This window comes from Oncorhynchus keta, chromosome 20 (genome assembly GCF_023373465.1).
Source record: "Oncorhynchus keta strain PuntledgeMale-10-30-2019 chromosome 20, Oket_V2, whole genome shotgun sequence".
Classification (NCBI taxonomy): domain Eukaryota; kingdom Metazoa; phylum Chordata; class Actinopteri; order Salmoniformes; family Salmonidae; genus Oncorhynchus; species Oncorhynchus keta.
The window spans coordinates 44,097,731-44,116,454 of NC_068440.1; the positions used below are offsets into that span (position 1 = coordinate 44,097,731).

Sequence of the window (18,724 nt, forward strand, 5' to 3'; positions counted from 1 at the left end):
GAATGGTCAGGTAGGCAGGTCAGGACAGGCAGAATGGTCAGGTAGGCAGGCTCGTGGTCAGGGCAGGCAGTATGGTCAGGTAGTTAGGCTCGTGGTCAGGGCAGGCAGTATGGTCAGGTAGTTAGGCTCGTGGTCAGGGCAGGCAGTATGGTCAGGTAGGCAGGCTTGTGGTCAGAGCAGGCAATATGGTCAGGTAGTTAGGCTCGTGGTCAGGGCAGGCAGTATGGTCAGGTAGTTAGGCTCGTGGTCAGGGCAGGCAGTATGGTCAGGTAGTTAGGCATGTGGTCAGGGCAGGCAGTATGGTCAGGTAGTTAGGCTCGTGGTCAGGGCAGGCAGTATGGTCAGGTAGTTAGGCTCGTGGTCAGGGCAGGCAATATGGTCAGGTAGTTAGGCTCGTGGTCAGGGCAGGCAGTATGGTCAGGTAGTTAGGCATGTGGTCAGGGCAGGCAGTATGGTCAGGTAGTTAGGCTCGTGGTCAGGGCAGGCAGTATGGTCAGGTAGTTAGGCTCGTGGTCAGGGCAGGCAGTATGGTCAGGTAGTTAGGCAATATGGTCAGGTAGTTAGGCTCGTGGTCAGGGCAGGCAGTATGGTCAGGTAGTTAGGCTCGTGGTCAGGGCAGGCAGTATGGTCAGGTAGGCAGGCTTGTGGTCAGAGCAGGCAATATGGTCAGGTAGTTAGGCTCGTGGTCAGGGCAGGCAGTATGGTCAGGTAGTTAGGCATGTGGTCAGGGCAGGCAGTATGGTCAGGTAGTTAGGCTCGTGGTCAGGGCAGGCAGTATGGTCAGGTAGTTAGGCTCGTGGTCAGGGCAGGCAGTATGGTCAGGTAGTTAGGCTCGTGGTCAGGGCAGGCAGTATGGTCAGGTAGTTAGGCTCGTGGTCAGGGCAGGCAGTATGGTCAGGTAGTTAGGCATGTGGTCAGGGCAGGCAGTATGGTCAGGTAGTTAGGCTCGTGGTCAGGGCAGGCAGTATGGTCAGGTAGTTAGGCTCGTGGTCAGGGCAGGCAGTATGGTCAGGTAGTTAGGCACGTGGTCAGGGCAGGCAGTATGGTCAGGTAGTTAGGCTCGTGGTCAGGGCAGGCAGTATGGTCAGGTAGTTAGGCAATATGGTCAGGTAGTTAGGCTCGTGGTCAGGGCAGGCAGTATGGTCAGGTAGTTAGGCTCGTGGTCAGGGCAGGCAGTATGGTCAGGTAGTTAGGCTCGTAGTCAGGGCAGGCAGTATGGTCAGGTAGTTAGGCACGTGGTCAGGGCAGGCAGTATGGTCAGGTAGTTAGGCACGTGGTCAGGGCAGGCAGTATGGTCAGGTAGTTAGGCTCGTGGTCAGGGCAGGCAGTATTATATATATACTATATTAGGCCCAGCCTGACCTCTTATACACTATATTAGGCCCAGCCTCACCTCTTATACACTATATTAGGCCCAGTCTGACCTCTTATACACTATATTAGGCCCAGCCTGACCTCTTATACACTATATTAGACCCAGCCTGACCTCTTATACACTATATTAGGCCCAGCCTGACCTCTTATACACTATATTAGGCCCAGCCTGACCTCTTATACACTATATTAGACCCAGCCTGACCTCTTATACACTATATTAGGCCCAGTCTGACCTCTTATACACTATATTAGGCCCAGTCTGACCTCTTATACACTATATTAGGCCCAGCCTGACCTCTTAGGCCCAGCCTGACCTCTTATACACTATATTAGGCCTAGCCTGACCTCTTATACACTATATTAGGCCCAGCATGACCTCTTATACACTATATTAGACCCAGCCTGACCTCTTATACACTATATTAGGCCCAGCCTGACCTCTTATACACTATATTAGACCCAGCCTGACCTCTTATACACTATATTAGGCCCAGCCTGACCTCTTATACACTATATTAGGCCCAGCCTGACCTCTTATACACTATATTAGGCCCAGCCTGACCTCTTATACACTATATTAGGCCCAGCATGCCCTCTTATACACTATATTAGACCCAGCCTGACCTCTTATACACTATATTAGGCCCAGCCTGACCTCTTATACACTATATTAGACCCAGCCTGACCTCTTATACACTATATTAGGCCCAGTCTGACCTCTTATACACTATATTAGGCCCAGCCTGACCTCTTATACACTATATTAGGCCCAGTCTGACCTCTTATACACTATATTAGGCCCAGCCTGACCTCTTATACACCATATTAGGCCCAGCCTGACCTCTTATACACTATATTAGACCCAGCCTGACCTCTTATACACTATATTAGGCCCAGCCTGACCTCTTATACACTATATTAGACCCATCCTGACCTCTTATATACTATATTAGGCCCAGCCTGACCTCTTATACACTATATTAGGCCCAGTCTGACCTCTTATACACTATATTAGACCCAGTCTGACCTCTTATACACTATATTAGGCCCAGCCTGACCTCTTATACACTATATTAGGCCCAGCCTGACCTCTTATACACTATATTAGGCCCAGCCTGACCTCTTATACACTATATTAGACCCAGCCTGACCTCTTATACACTATATTAGGCCCAGCGTGACCACTTATACACTATATTAGGCCCAGCGTGACCTCTTATACACTATATTAGGCCCAGCCTGACCTCTTATACACTATATTAGGCCCAGCCTGACCTCTTATACACTATATTAGGCCCAGCCTGACCTCTTATACACTATATTAGGCCCAGCCTGACCTCTTATACACTATATTAGGCCCAGCCTGACCTCTTATACACTATATTAGGCCCAGCCTGACCTCTTATACACTATATTAGGCCCAGCCTGACCTCTTATACACTATATTAGTCCCAGCCTGACCTCTTATACACTATATTAGGCCCAGCCTGACCTCTTATACACTATATTAGGCCCAGCCTGACCTCTTATACATTATATTAGGCCCAGCCTGACCTCTTATACACTATATTAGGCCCAGCCTGACCTCTTATACACTATATTAGGCCCAGCCTGACCTCTTATACACTATATTAGGCCCAGCCTGACCTCTTATACACTATATTAGGCCCAGCCTGACCTCTTATACACTATATTAGGCCCAGCCTTTGGAACTGTGGGTTTCCTAGATATTGTGATCACTACATCCTATGGAATTGGATACTGCTTAAAACACATTTCTGCAGCATTTGTAAAGATGTGATCAATACATGTTGATGGCTTAATTCCTGTGCTGTTTCTAACTAGGTTGACTGGTAACCTGAACCAGGTTACAGGCTCAGGTTACAGTTTGAAGCTTTTTTCCTGAGTGGGCAGCTTGATGATTGGGTGGATCCCATCCTCCTTATAAAATCTGTTTTATAAAACGACCTTTGTTTCCAAAAGGTATTGCAATTGTCAATAAAGTTACTCCCACTGAGCTGCAATAATCACGTAGTTGTGAAGAGAAAGAATTCTGCTGAAGTGTTCAATGCCTCCATTCAGAGAAGGAGAGAAGGACACAGGGTCAGATATGATGGGTCTTTTATTAGTGTCTAGCAGAGAGTCAACCAGCTCTTTAAAATACAGTTTCAACTGTTCAGAACTGCCCTTCATAATGGCATTAAGACCCACATAGACTATGATAGAGTTCATGTCCATGTCCTGGCCTAGTAGACACGGGAGCAGCTTAGTAATGTCATTAAGACCCACATAGACTATGATAGAATTCATGTCCATGTCCTGGCCTAGTAGACACGGGAGCAGCTTAGTAATGTCATTAAGACCCACATAGACTATGATAGAATTCATGTCCATGTCCTGGCCTAGTAGACACGGGAGCAGCTTAGTAATGTCATTAAGACCCACATAGACTATGATAGAATTCATGTCCATGTCCTGGCCTAGTAGACACGGGAGCAGCTTAGTAATGTCATTAAGACCCACATAGACTATGATAGAATTCATGTCCATGTCCTGGCCTAGTAGACACGGGAGCAGCTTAGTAATGTCATTAAGACCCACATAGACTATGATAGAATTCATGTCCATGTCCTGGCCTAGTAGACACGGGAGCAGCTTAGTAATGTCATTAAGACCCACATAGACTATGATAGAATTCATGTCCATGTCCTGGCCTAGTAGACACGGGAGCAGCTTAGTAATGTCATTAAGACCCACATAGACTATGATAGAATTCATGTCCATGTCCTGGCCTAGTAGACACGGGAGCAGCTTAGTAATGTCATTAAGACCCACATAGACTATGATAGAATTCATGTCCATGTCCTGGCCTAGTAGACACGGGAGCAGCTTAGTAATGTCATTAAGACCCACATAGACTATGATAGAATTCATGTCCATGTCCTGGCCTAGTAGACACGGGAGCAGCTTAGTAATGTCATTAAGACCCACATAGACTATGATAGAATTCATGTCCATGTCCTGGCCTAGTAGACACGGGAGCAGCTTAGTAATGTCATTAAGACCCACATAGACTATGATAGAATTCATGTCCATGTCCTGGCCTAGTAGACACGGGAGCAGCTTAGTAATGTCATTAAGACCCACATAGACTATGATAGAATTCATGTCCATGTCCTGGCCTAGTAGACACGGGAGCAGCTTAGTAATGTCATTAAGACCCACATAGACTATGATAGAATTCATGTCCATGTCCTGGCCTAGTAGACACGGGAGCAGCTTAGTAATGTCATTAAGACCCACATAGACTATGATAGAATTCATGTCCATGTCCTGGCCTAGTAGACACGGGAGCAGCTTAGTAATGTCATTAAGACCCACATAGACTATGATAGAATTCATGTCCATGTCCTGGCCTAGTAGACACGGAGCAGCTTAGTAATGTCATTAAGACCCACATAGACTATGATAGAATTCATGTCCATGTCCTGGCCTAGTAGACACGGGAGCAGCTTAGTAATGTCATTAAGACCCACATAGACTATGATAGAATTCATGTCCATGTCCTGGCCTAGTAGACACGGGAGCAGCTTAGTAATGTCATTAAGACCCACATAGACTATGATAGAATTCATGTCCATGTCCTGGCCTAGTAGACACGGGAGCAGCTTAGTAATGTCATTAAGACCCACATAGACTATGATAGAATTCATGTCCATGTCCTGGCCTAGTAGACACGGGAGCAGCTTAGTAATGTCATTAAGACCCACATAGACTATGATAGAATTCATGTCCATGTCCTGGCCTAGTAGACACGGGAGCAGCTTAGTAATGTCATTAAGACCCACATAGACTATGATAGAATTCATGTCCATGTCCTGGCCTAGTAGACACGGGAGCAGCTTAGTAATGTCATTAAGACCAACATAGACTATGATAGAATTCATGTCCATGTCCTGGCCTAGTAGACACGGGAGCAGCTTAGTAATGTCATTAAGACCCACATAGACTATGATAGAATTCATGTCCATGTCCTGGCCTAGTAGACACGGGAGCAGCTTAGTAATGTCATTAAGACCCACATAGACTATGATAGAATTCATGTCCATGTCCTGGCCTAGTAGACACGGGAGCAGCTTAGTAATGTCATTAAGACCCACATAGACTATGATAGAATTCATGTCCATGTCCTGGCCTAGTAGACACGGGAGCAGCTTAGTAATGTCATTAAGACCCACATAGACTATGATAGAATTCATGTCCATGTCCTGGCCTAGTAGACACGGGAGCAGCTTAGTAATGTCATTAAGACCCACATAGACTATGATAGAATTCATGTCCATGTCCTGGCCTAGTAGACACGGGAGCAGCTTAGTAATGTCTTTAAGACCCACATAGACTATGATAGAATTCATGTCCATGTCCTGGCCTAGTAGACACGGGAGCAGCTTAGTAATGTCATTAAGACCCACATAGACTATGATAGAATTCATGTCCATGTCCTGGCCTAGTAGACACGGGAGCAGCTTAGTAATGTCATTAAGACCCACATAGACTATGATAGAATTCATGTCCATGTCCTGGCCTAGTAGACACGGGAGCAGCTTAGTAATGTCATTTACTCAAGATCCGGGATAAGACATTACAGTGTCAAGCAAGACCAACTGTCAGTAGAAGGTCAAAGATTCAGGAGTTATCAAGATTATCAAGATAATTTAACTCCTCATTCCTCTTCATTCCTCTCAAAGGTACAATGCCATTTAAATATCTGTTGATGTCATCTGTCCCTCTGAAGCGATTTTGTTTTTTCATATGTGTAACGGCGTTCTTCGTTTGTAGAAAGAGAGTCGGACCGAAATGCAGCGTGGTGGTTACTCATGTCTTTAATGAAAGAATAGTGATACATGAAAATAACTGAAAGATACAAAAACAACAAACGGAACGTGAAACCTAATTACAGCCTATCTGGTGAAACTACACAGAGACAGGAACAATCACCCACAAAATACACAGTGAAACCCAGGCTACCTAAATACGGTTCCCCATCAGAGACAACAAGAATCACCTGACTCTGATTGAGAACCGCCTCAGGCAGCCAAGCCTATACTAGACACACCCGTAATCAACCACAATCCCAATGCCTACAAAAACCCCAATACGACAATACAATAAACCCATGTCACACCCTGGCCTGAACAAATAATGAAAGAAAACACAAAATACTAAGACCAAGGCGTGATAATATGACCCTTCATTCAGTTTGTCCTCTTTCTCTCACCGTACCTGATGCAGGGTTTTGGGGATCCCTCGGGAGAGTACTGGGCAGGAAATGACCTCATCCACCTGCTGACCAGCTCCCAAGAGTACAGTCTCCAGGTGCAGCTGAAGGATGCTGACGGGAACGAAGCTTACTCCCACTATAATCACTTCTACATAGACGCAGAGAACAAAAACTACAGGTACCAGCATGCAATGCTCCCTTACGTGGAGGCCAAGAGGCCAAGACATATCAGTCAAATCAATCGAATCCCATTTTATTTGTCACATGCTTTGTAACCAACAGGTGTAGACGACAAGTGAAATACTTTCTCCTAACTATGCAGAGAGAAACACAACAGAATATATACACAATGAGTAATGATATCCTGGCAATCTACACGGGGTACCAGGCTATTAACACAGGGTACCAGGCTATTAACACAGGGTACCAGGCTATATACACAGGGTACCAGGCTATATACACAGGGTGCCAGGCTATATACACGGGGTACCAGGCTATATACACGGGGTACCAGGCTATTAACACAGGGTACCAGGCTATATACACAGGGTGCCAGGCTATATACACAGGGTGCCAGGCTATATACACAGGGTGCCAGGCTATATACACAGGGTACCAGGCTATTAACACAGGGTACCAGGCTATATACACGGGGTACCAGGCTATATACACAGGGTACCAGGCTATTAACACAGGGTACCAGGCTATATACACAGGGTACCAGGCTATTAACACAGGGTACCAGGCTATTAACACGTCCTTCTGTAGCTCAGTTGGTAGAGCATGGCGCTTGTAACGCCAGGGTAGTGGGTTCGATTCCCGGGACCACCCATACGTAGAATGTATGCACACATGACTGTAAGTCGCTTTGGATAAAAGCGTCTGCTAAATGGCATATATTATTATTATATTATAACACAGGGTACCAGGCTATATACACAGGGTACCAGGCTATTAACACAGGGTACCAGGCTATTAACACAGGGTACCAGGCTATATACACAGGGTACCAGGCTATTAACACAGGGTACCAGGCTATTAACACAGGGTACCAGGCTATTAACACAGGGTACCAGGCTATATACACAGGGTACCAGGCTATTAACACAGGGTACCAGGCTATATACACGGGGCACCAGGCTATATACACAGGGCACCAGGCTATATACACAGGGCGCCAGGCTATATACACAGGGTACCAGGCTATATACACAGGGTACCAGGCTATTAACACAGGGTACCAGGCTATTAACACAGGGTACCAGGCTATATACACAGGGTACCAGGCTATTAACACAGGGTACCGGGCTATTAACACAGGGTACCAGGCTATATACACGGGGTACCAGGCTATATAATAGACAGAACAGCAGTATACTGTAGGTAGGGGTAAAGGATAGATAATAGACAGTAACAGCAGTATACTGTAGGTAGGGGTAAAGGATAGATAATAGACAGTAACAGCAGTATACTGTAGGTAGGGGTAAAGGATAGATAATAGACAGTAACAGCAGTATACTGTAGGTAGGGGTAAAGGATAGATAATAGACAGTAACAGCAGTATACTGTAGGTAGGAGTAAAGGATAGATAATAGACAGTAACAGCAGTATACTGTAGGTAGGGGTAAAGGATAGATAATAGACAGTAACAGCAGTATACTGTAGGTAGGGGTAAAGGATAGATAATAGACAGTAACAGCAGTATACTGTAGGTAGAGGTAAAGGATAGATAATAGACAGTAACAGCAGTATACTGTAGGTAGGGGTAAAGGATAGATAATAGACAGTAACAGCAGTATACTGTAGGTAGGGGTAAAGGATAGATAATAGACAGTAACAGCAGTATACTGTAGGTAGGGGTAAAGGATAGATAATAGACAGTAACAGCAGTATACTGTAGGTAGGGGTAAAGGATAGATAATAGACAGTAACAGCAGTATACTGTAGGTAGGGGTAAAGGATAGATAATAGACAGTAACAGCAGTATACTGTAGGTAGGGGTAAAGGATATATAATAGACAGTAACAGTAGTATACTGTAGGTAGGGGTAAAGGATAGATAATAGACAGTAACAGCAGTATACTGTAGGTAGGGGTAAAGGATAGATAATAGACAGTAACAGCAGTATACTGTAGGGGTAAAGGATTAGAATCTCTTAGAGCCGTGTCACAATCAGATTAGAATCTCTTATAGCCGTGTCACAATCAGATTAGAATCTCTTAGAGCCGTGTCACAGTCAGATTAGAATCTCTTAGAGCCGTGTCACAATCAGATTAGAATCTCTTATAGCCGTGTCACAATCAGATTAGAATCTCTTAGAGCCGTGTCACAGTCAGATTAGAATCTCTTAGAGCCGTGTCACAATCAGATTATAATCTCTTATAGCCGTGTCACAATCAGATTAGAATCTCTTAGAGCCGTGTCACAGTCAGATTACAATCTTTTAGAGCCGTGTCACAATCAGATTAGAATCGCTTAGAGCCGTGTCACAGTCAGATTACAATCTCTTAGAGCCGTGTCACAGTCAGATTAGAATCTCTTAGAGCCGTGTCACAATCAGATTAGAATCTCTTAGAGCCGTGTCACAATCAGATTAGAATCTCTTCGAGCCGTGTCACAATCAGATTACAATCTTTTAGAGCCGTGTCACAGTCAGATTAGAATCTCTTAGAGCCGTGTCACAATCAGATTAGAATCTCTTCGAGCCGTGTCACAATCAGATTACAATCTTTTAGAGCCGTGTCACAATCAGATTACAATCTTTTAGAGCCGTGTCACAGTCAGATTAGAATCTCTTAGAGCCGTGTCACAATCAGATTAGAATCTCTTAGAGCCGTGTCACAATCAGATTAGAATCTCTTAGAGCCGTGTCACAATCAGATTAGAATCTCTTCGAGCCGTGTCACAATCAGATTACAATCTTTTAGAGCCGTGTCACAGTCAGATTAGAATCTCTTAGAGCCGTGTCACAATCAGATTAGAATCTCTTAGAGCCGTGTCACAATCAGATTAGAATCAGAAACGGATGGAAGTGATTCCAGGGGAGAGTTCTGTTTCTGAAAGGCATAATTGCGTGGAAATTCTTCCCTTTTCAGACTTTCCTCAAGCCTGCGATGTCGATCCCTCCACTCGGTCAAATCATCCACTATTATTCACACGTTAACTTTGCTTTCTTTAATCGCTGGGTAGAAAGAAACAGGATGAAAGTAAAAGAAAGGAGTCGATAACGTGGTCTGTCTTGAAGAACATCCTCAGTGATGAGATCAGTGGAGGGCAAGCTGCCACACCTCTCCCGTCTCTCTTTCCCCCGCCGCCCCCGAGGCATCCCCTTCCGGCTGGGGAAAAGAGGAACACAACCCGCATCCCAAATGGAAACCTATTCCCTACATAATGCACTGTATCTTTGACCAAGGACCATAGTGTGCACTGTGTAGGGAATGACATTTGAAATGAAACCAACCAGTCAGCAGCAGAACGTGGCCGTGGCTGGCAGGTCAAACATATATCCGCTCCCAGGTGGTCCTCTCTCTACTACTAAAGCCCTGTGGTGGTCTAGTATATATCTCTCTCTACTACTAAAGCCCTGTGGTGGTCTAGTATATATCTCTCTCTACTACTAAAGCCCTGTGGTGGTCTAGTATATATCTCTCTCTACTACTAAAGCCCTGTGGTGGTCTAGTATATATCTCTCTCCACTACTAAAGCCCTGTGTTGGTCTAGTATATATCTCTCTCCACTACTAAAGCCCTGTGGTGGTCTAGTATATATCTCTCTCCACTACTAAAGCCCTGTGGTGGTCTAGTATATATCTCTCTCCACTACTAAAGCCCTGTGGTGGTCTAGTATATATCTCTCTCTACTACTAAAGCCCTGTGGTGGTCTAGTATATATCTCTCTCTACTACTAAAGCCCTGTGGTGGTCTAGTATATATCTCTCTCCACTACTAAAGCCCTGTGGTGGTCTAGTATATATCTCTCTCCACTACTAAAGCCCTGTGGTGGTCTAGTATATATCTCTCTCTACTACTAAAGCCCTGTGGTGGTCTAGTATATATCTCTCTCTACTACTAAAGCCCTGTGGTGGTCTAGTATATATCTCTCTCCACTACTAAAGCCCTGTGGTGGTCTAGTATATATCTCTCTCTCTACTACTAAAGCCCTGTGGTGGTCTAGTATATATCTCTCTCTACTACTAAAGCCCTGTGGTGGTATCTCTCTCCCCACTACTAAAGCCCTGTGGTGGTCTAGTATATATCTCTCTCTACTACTAAAGCCCTGTGGTGGTATCTCTCTCCCCACTACTAAAGCCCTGTGGTGGTCTAGTATATATCTCTCTCTCTCCACTACTAAAGCCCTGTGGTGGTCTAGTATATATCTCTCTCCACTATTAAAGCCCTGTGGTGGTCTAGTATATATCTCTCTCCACTACTAAAGCCCTGTGGTGGTCTAGTATATCTCTCTCTCCACTACTAAAGCCCTGTGGTGGTCTAGTATATATCTCTCTCCACTACTAAAGCCCTGTGGTGGTCTAGTATATCTCTCTCTCCACTACTAAAGCCCTGTGGTGGTCTAGTATATATCTCTCTCTACTACTAAAGCCCTGTGGTGGTCTAGTATATCTCTCTCTCCACTACTAAAGCCCTGTGGTGGTCTAGTATATATCTCTCTCTCCACTACTAAAGCCCTGTGGTGGTCTAGTATATATCTCTCTCCACTACTAAAGCCCTGTGGTGGTCTAGTATATATCTCTCTCTACTACTAAAGCCCTGTGGTGGTCTAGTATATATCTCTCTCTACTACTAAAGCCCTGTGGTGGTCTAGTATATATCTCTCTCCACTACTAAAGCCCTGTGGTGGTCTAGTATATATCTCTCTCCACTACTAAAGCCCTGTGGTGGTCTAGTATATATCTCTCTCTACTACTAAAGCCCTGTGGTCGTCTAGTATATATCTCTCTCTACTACTAAAGCCCTGTGGTGGTCTAGTATATATCTCTCTCCACTACTAAAGCCCTGTGGTGGTCTAGTATATATCTCTCTCTCTACTACTAAAGCCCTGTGGTGGTCTAGTATATATCTCTCTCTACTACTAAAGCCCTGTGGTGGTATCTCTCTCCCCACTACTAAAGCCCTGTGGTGGTCTAGTATATATCTCTCTCTACTACTAAAGCCCTGTGGTGGTCTAGTATATCTCTCTCTCCACTACTAAAGCCCTGTGGTGGTCTAGTATATATCTCTCTCTCCACTACTAAAGCCCTGTGGTGGTCTAGTATATATCTCTCTCCACTACTAAAGCCCTGTGGTGGTCTAGTATATCTCTCTCTCCACTACTAAAGCCCTATGGTGGTCTAGTATATCTCTCTCTCCACTACTAAAGCCCTGTGGTGGTCTAGTGTATATCTCTCTCTCCACTACTAAAGCCCTGTGGTGGTCTAGTGTATCTCTCTCTAAACTACTAAAGCCCTGTGGTGGTCTAGTATATATCTCTCTCTCCACTACTAAAGCCCTATGGTGGTCTAGTATATATCTCTCTCTAAACTACTAAAGCCCTGTGGTGGTCTAGTATATCTCTCTCTCCACTACTAAAGCCCTGTGGTGGTCTAGTGTATCTCTCTCTAAACTACTAAAGCCCTGTGGTGGTCTAGTATATCTCTCTCTCCACTACTAAAGCCCTGTGGTGGTCTAGTATATATCTCTCTCTACTACTAAAGCCCTATGGTGGTCTAGTATATATCTCTCTCTACTACTAAAGACCTGTGGTGGTATGTCTCTCTCTACTACTAAAGACCTGTGGTGGTCTAGTATATCTCTCTCTCCACGACTAAAGCCCTATGGTGGTATCTCTCTCTCCACTACTAAAGCCCTGTGGTGGTCTAGTATATATCTCTCTCCACTACTAAAGCCCTGTGGTGGTCTAGTATATCTCTCTCTCCACTACTAAAGCCCTGTGGTGGTCTAGTATATATATCTCTCTCCACTACTAAAGCCCTGTGGTGGTCTAGTATATCTCTCTCTCCATGACTAAAGCCCTGTGGTGGTCTAGTATATCTCTCTCCACTACTAAAGCCCTGTGGTGGTCTAGTATATATCTCTCTCCACTACTAAAGCCCTGTGGTGGTCTAGTATATCTCTCTCTCTCACTACTAAAGCCCTATGGTGGTTTCTCTCTCTCCCCACTACTAAAGCCCTGTGGTGGTCTAGTATATATCTCTCTCCACTACTAAAGCCCCGTGGTGGTCTAGTATATCTCTCTCTCTCCACTACTAAAGCCCTGTGGTGGTCTAGTATATATCTCTCTCCCCACTACTAAAGCCCTGTGGTGGTCTAGTATATCTCTCTCTCCACTACTAAAGCCCTGTGGTGGTCTAGTATATCTCTCTTCTCCACTACTAAAGCCCTGTGGTGGTCTAGTATATCTCTCTCCCCACTACTAAAGCCCTGTGGTGGTCTAGTATATCTCTCTCTCCACTACTAAAGCCCTGTGGTGGTCTAGTATATATATCTCTCTCCACTACTAAAGCCCTGTGGTGGTCTAGTATCTCTCTCTCTTTCTCCACTACTAAAGCCCTATGGTGGTCTAGTATATCTCTCTCCTCACTACTAAAGCTCTGTGGTGGTCTAGTATATATATCTCTCTCCACTACTAAAGCCCTGTGGTGGTCTAGTATATCTCTCTCTCCACTACTAAAGCCCTGTGGTGGTCTAGTATATATATCTCTCTCCACTACTAAAGCCCTGTGGTGGTCTAGTATATCTCTCTCTCCATGACTAAAGCCCTGTGGTGGTCTAGTATATCTCTCTCCACTACTAAAGCCCTGTGGTGGTCTAGTATATATCTCTCTCCACTACTAAAGCCCTGTGGTGGTCTAGTATATCTCTCTCTCTCCACTACTAAAGCCCTATGGTGGTTTCTCTCTCTCCCCACTACTAAAGCCCTGTGGTGGTCTAGTATATATCTCTCTCCACTACTAAAGCCCTGTGGTGGTCTAGTATATCTCTCTCTCTCCACTACTAAAGCCCTGTGGTGGTCTAGTATATATCTCTCTCCCCACTACTAAAGCCCTGTGGTGGTCTAGTATATCTCTCTCTCCACTACTAAAGCCCTGTGGTGGTCTAGTATATCTCTCTTTCTCCACTACTAAAGCCCTGTGGTGGTCTAGTATATCTCTCTCCCCACTACTAAAGCCCTGTGGTGGTCTAGTATATCTCTCTCTCCACTACTAAAGCCCTGTGGTGGTCTAGTATATATATCTCTCTCCACTACTAAAGCCCTGTGGTGGTCTAGTATATCTCTCTCTCTCCACTACTAAAGCCCTGTGGTGGTCTAGTATATATCTCTCTCTCCACTACTAAAGCCCTGTGGTGGTCTAGTATATCTCTCTCTCCACTACTAAACCCCTGTGGTGGTCTAGTATATCTCTCTTTCTCCACTACTAAAGCCCTGTGGTGGTCTAGTATATCTCTCTCCACTACTAAAGCCCTATGGTGGTATCTCTCTCCCCACTACTAAAGCCCTGTGGTGGTCTAGTATATCTCTCTCTCCACTACTAAAGCCCTGTGGTGGTCTAGTATATATATCTCTCTCCACTACTGAAGCCCTGTGGTGGTCTAGTATATATCTCTCTCCACTACTAAAGCCCTGTGGTGGTCTAGTATATATCTCTCTCCACTACTAAAGCCCTGTGGTGGTCTAGTACATCTCTCTCTCCACTACTGAAGCCCTGTGGTGGTCTAGTATATCTCTCTCCACTACTAAAGCCCTGTGGTGGTCTAGTATATCTCAATCTCCACTACTAAAGCCCTGTGGTGGTCTAGTATATATATCTCTCTCCACTACTGAAGCCCTGTGGTGGTCTAGTATATATCTCTCTCCACTACTAAAGCCCTGTGGTGGTCTAGTATATATCTCTTTCCACTACTAAAGCCCTGTGGTGGTCTAGTATATATATCTCTCTCCACTACTGAAGCCCTGTGGTGGTCTAGTATATATCTCTCCCCACTACTAAAGCCCTATTGCGGTATCTCTCTCTCCCCACTACTAAAGCCCTGTGGTGGTTTCTCTCTCTCCCCACTACTAAAGCCCTGTGGTGGTCTAGTATATATCTCTCTCCACTACTAAAGCCCTGTGGTGGTCTAGTATATCTCTCTCTCTCCACTACTGAAGCCCTGTGGTGGTCTAGTATATATCTCTCTCCACTACTAAAGCCCTATTTCGGTATCTCTCTCTCCCCACTACTAAAGCCCTGTGGTGGTTTCTCTCTCTCCCCACTACTAAAGCCCTGTGGTGGTCTAGTATATATCTCTCTCCACTACTAAAGCCCTGTGGTGGTCTAGTATATCTCTCTCTCTCCACTACTGAAGCCCTGTGGTGGTCTAGTATATATCTCTCTCCACTACTAAAGCCCTGTGGTGGTCTAGTATATCTCTCTCTCCACTACTAAAGCCCTGTGGTGGTCTAGTATATCTCTCTCCACTACTAAAGCCCTGTGGTGGTCTAGTATATCTCAATCTCCACTACTAAAGCCCTGTGGTGGTCTAGTATATATATCTCTCTCCACTACTGAAGCCCTGTGGTGGTCTAGTATATATCTCTCTCCACTACTAAAGCCCTGTGGTGGTCTAGTATATATCTCTTTCCACTACTAAAGCCCTGTGGTGGTCTAGTATATATATCTCTCTCCACTACTGAAGCCCTGTGGTGGTCTAGTATATATCTCTCCCCACTACTAAAGCCCTATTGCGGTATCTCTCTCTCTCCACTACTAAAGCCCTATGGTGGTATCTCTCTCTCCACTACTAAAGCCCTATTGCGGTATCTCTCCACTACTAAAGCCCTGTGGTGGTCTAGTATATCTCTCTCTCTACTACTAAAGCCCTGTGGTGGTCTAGTATATATCTCTCTCCACTACTAAAGCCCTATGGTGGTCTAGTATATCTCTCTCTCCACTACTAAAGCCCTGTGGTGGTCTAGTATATCTCTCTCTCCACTACTAAAGCCCTGTGGTGGTCTAGTATCTCTCTCTCTTTCTCCACTACTAAAGCCCTATGGTGGTCTAGTATATCTCTCTCCCCACTACTAAAGCCCTGTGGTGGTCTAGTATATATCTCTCTCCACTACTAAAGCCCTGTGGTGGTCTAGTATATCTCTCTCTCCACTACTAAAGCCCTGTGGTGGTCTAGTATATATATCTCTCTCCACTACTAAAGCCCTGTGGTGGTCTAGTATCTCTCTCTCTTTCTCCACTACTAAAGCCCTATGGTGGTCTAGTATATCTCTCTCCCCACTACTAAAGCCCTGTGGTGGTCTAGTATATATCTCTCTCCACTACTAAAGCCCTGTGGTGGTCTAGTATATCTCTCTCTCCACTACTAAAGCCCTGTGGTGGTCTAGTATATATATCTCTCTCCACTACTAAAGCCCTGTGGTGGTCTAGTATATCTCTCTCTCCACGACTAAAGCCCTGTGGTGGTCTAGTATATCTCTCTCCACTACTAAAGCCCTGTGGTGGTCTAGTATATATCTCTCTCCACTACTAAAGCCCTGTGGTGGTCTAGTATATCTCTCTCTCTACTACTGAAGCCCTGTGGTGGTCTAGTATATCTCTCTCTCCACGACTAAAGCCCTGTGGTGGTCTAGTATATCTCTCTCTCCACGACTAAAGCCCTGTGGTGGTCTAGTATATATCTCTCTCCATGACTAAAGCCCTGTGGTGGTCTAGTATATATCTCTCTCCACGACTAAAGCCCTGTGGTGGTCTAGTATATCTCTCTCTCCACTACTAAAGCCCTATGGTGGTATCTCTCTCCCCACTACTAAAGCCCTGTGGTGGTCTAGTATATCTCTCTCTCCACTACTAAAGCCCTATGGTGGTATCTCTCTCCCCACTACTAAAGCCCTGTGGTGGTCTAGTATATCTCTCTCCCCACTACTAAAGCCCTGTGGTGGTCTAGTATATCTCTCTCTCCACTACTAAAGCCCTGTGGTGGTCTAGTATATATATCTCTCTCCACTACTAAAGCCCTGTGGTGGTCTAGTATATATCTCTCTCTCCACTACTGAAGCCCGGTGGTGGTCTAGTATATATCTCTCTCCACTACTAAAGCCCTATGGTGGTCTAGTATATCCATCTCTCCACTACTAAAGCCCTGTGGTGGTCTAGTATCTCTCTCTCTTTCTCCACTACTAAAGCCCTATGGTGGTCTAGTATATCTCTCTCCCCACTACTAAAGCCCTGTGGTGGTCTAGTATATATCTCTCTCCACTACTAAAGCCCTGTGGTGGTCTAGTATAGCTCTCTCTCCACTACTAAAGCCCTGTGGTGGTCTAGTATATATATCTCTCTCCACTACTAAAGCCCTGTGGTGGTCTAGTATATCTCTCTCTCCATGACTAAAGCCCTGTGGTGGTCTAGTATATCTCTCTCCACTACTAAAGCCCTGTGGTGGTCTAGTATATATCTCTCTCCACTACTAAAGCCCTGTGGTGGTCTAGTATATCTCTCTCTCTCCACTACTAAAGCCCTATGGTGGTTTCTCTCTCTCCCCACTACTAAAGCCCTGTGGTGGTCTAGTATATATCTCTCTCCACTACTAAAGCCCTGTGGTGGTCTAGTATATCTCTCTCTCTCCACTACTAAAGCCCTGTGGTGGTCTAGTATATATCTCTCTCCCCACTACTAAAGCCCTGTGGTGGTCTAGTATATCTCTCTCTCCACTACTAAAGCCCTGTGGTGGTCTAGTATATCTCTCTTTCTCCACTACTAAAGCCCTGTGGTGGTCTAGTATATCTCTCTCCCCACTACTAAAGCCCTGTGGTGGTCTAGTATATCTCTCTCCACTACTAAAGCCCTGTGGTGGTCTAGTATATCTCTCTCTCTCCACTACTAAAGCCCTGTGGTGGTCTAGTATATATCTCTCTCTCCACTACTAAAGCCCTGTGGTGGTCTAGTATATCTCTCTCTCCACTACTAAACCCCTGTGGTGGTCTAGTATATCTCTCTTTCTCCACTACTAAAGCCCTGTGGTGGTCTAGTATATCTCTCTCCACTACTAAAGCCCTATGGTGGTATCTCTCTCCCCACTACTAAAGCCCTGTGGTGGTCTAGTATATCTCTCTCTCCACTACTAAAGCCCTGTGGTGGTCTAGTATATATATCTCTCTCCACTACTGAAGCCCTGTGGTGGTCTAGTATATATCTCTCTCCACTACTAAAGCCCTGTGGTGGTCTAGTATATATCTCTCTCCACTACTAAAGCCCTGTGGTGGTCTAGTACATCTCTCTCTCCACTACTGAAGCCCTGTGGTGGTCTAGTATATCTCTCTCCACTACTAAAGCCCTGTGGTGGTCTAGTATATCTCTCTCTCCACTACTAAAGCCCTGTGGTGGTCTAGTATATATATCTCTCTCCACTACTGAAGCCCTGTGGTGGTCTAGTGTATATCTCTCTAAACTACTAAAGCCCTATGGTGGTCTAGTATATCTCTCTCCACTACTAAAGCCCTGTGGTGGTCTAGTATATCTCAATCTCCACTACTAAAGCCCTGTGGTGGTCTAGTATATATATCTCTCTCCACTACTGAAGCCCTGTGGTGGTCTAGTATATATCTCTCTAAACTACTAAAGCCCTATGGTGGTCTAGTATATCTCTCTCCACTACTAAAGCCCTGTGGTGGTCTAGTATATCTCAATCTCCACTACTAAAGCCCTGTGGTGGTCTAGTATATATATCTCTCTCCACTACTGAAGCCCTGTGGTGGTCTAGTATATATCTCTCTCCACTACTAAAGCCCTGTGGTGGTCTAGTATATATCTCTTTCCACTACTGAAGCCCTGTGGTGGTCTAGTATATATATCTCTCTCCACTACTGAAGCCCTGTGGTGGTCTAGTATATATCTCTCCCCACTACTAAAGCCCTATTGCGGTATCTCTCTCTCTCCACTACTAAAGCCCTATGGTGGTATCTCTCTCTCCACTACTAAAGCCCTATTGCGGTATCTCTCCACTACTAAAGCCCTGTGGTGGTCTAGTATATCTCTCTCTACTACTAAAGCCCTGTGGTGGTCTA

At 45.1% G+C, this 18,724-nt stretch overlaps 1 pseudogene; it reads left to right on the forward strand.

The window, feature by feature from the left end:
* LOC118381967 (angiopoietin-2-like) overlaps positions 1-18,724 on the forward strand; it is a 153,784-nt pseudogene that overhangs the window by 116,521 nt on the left and 18,539 nt on the right.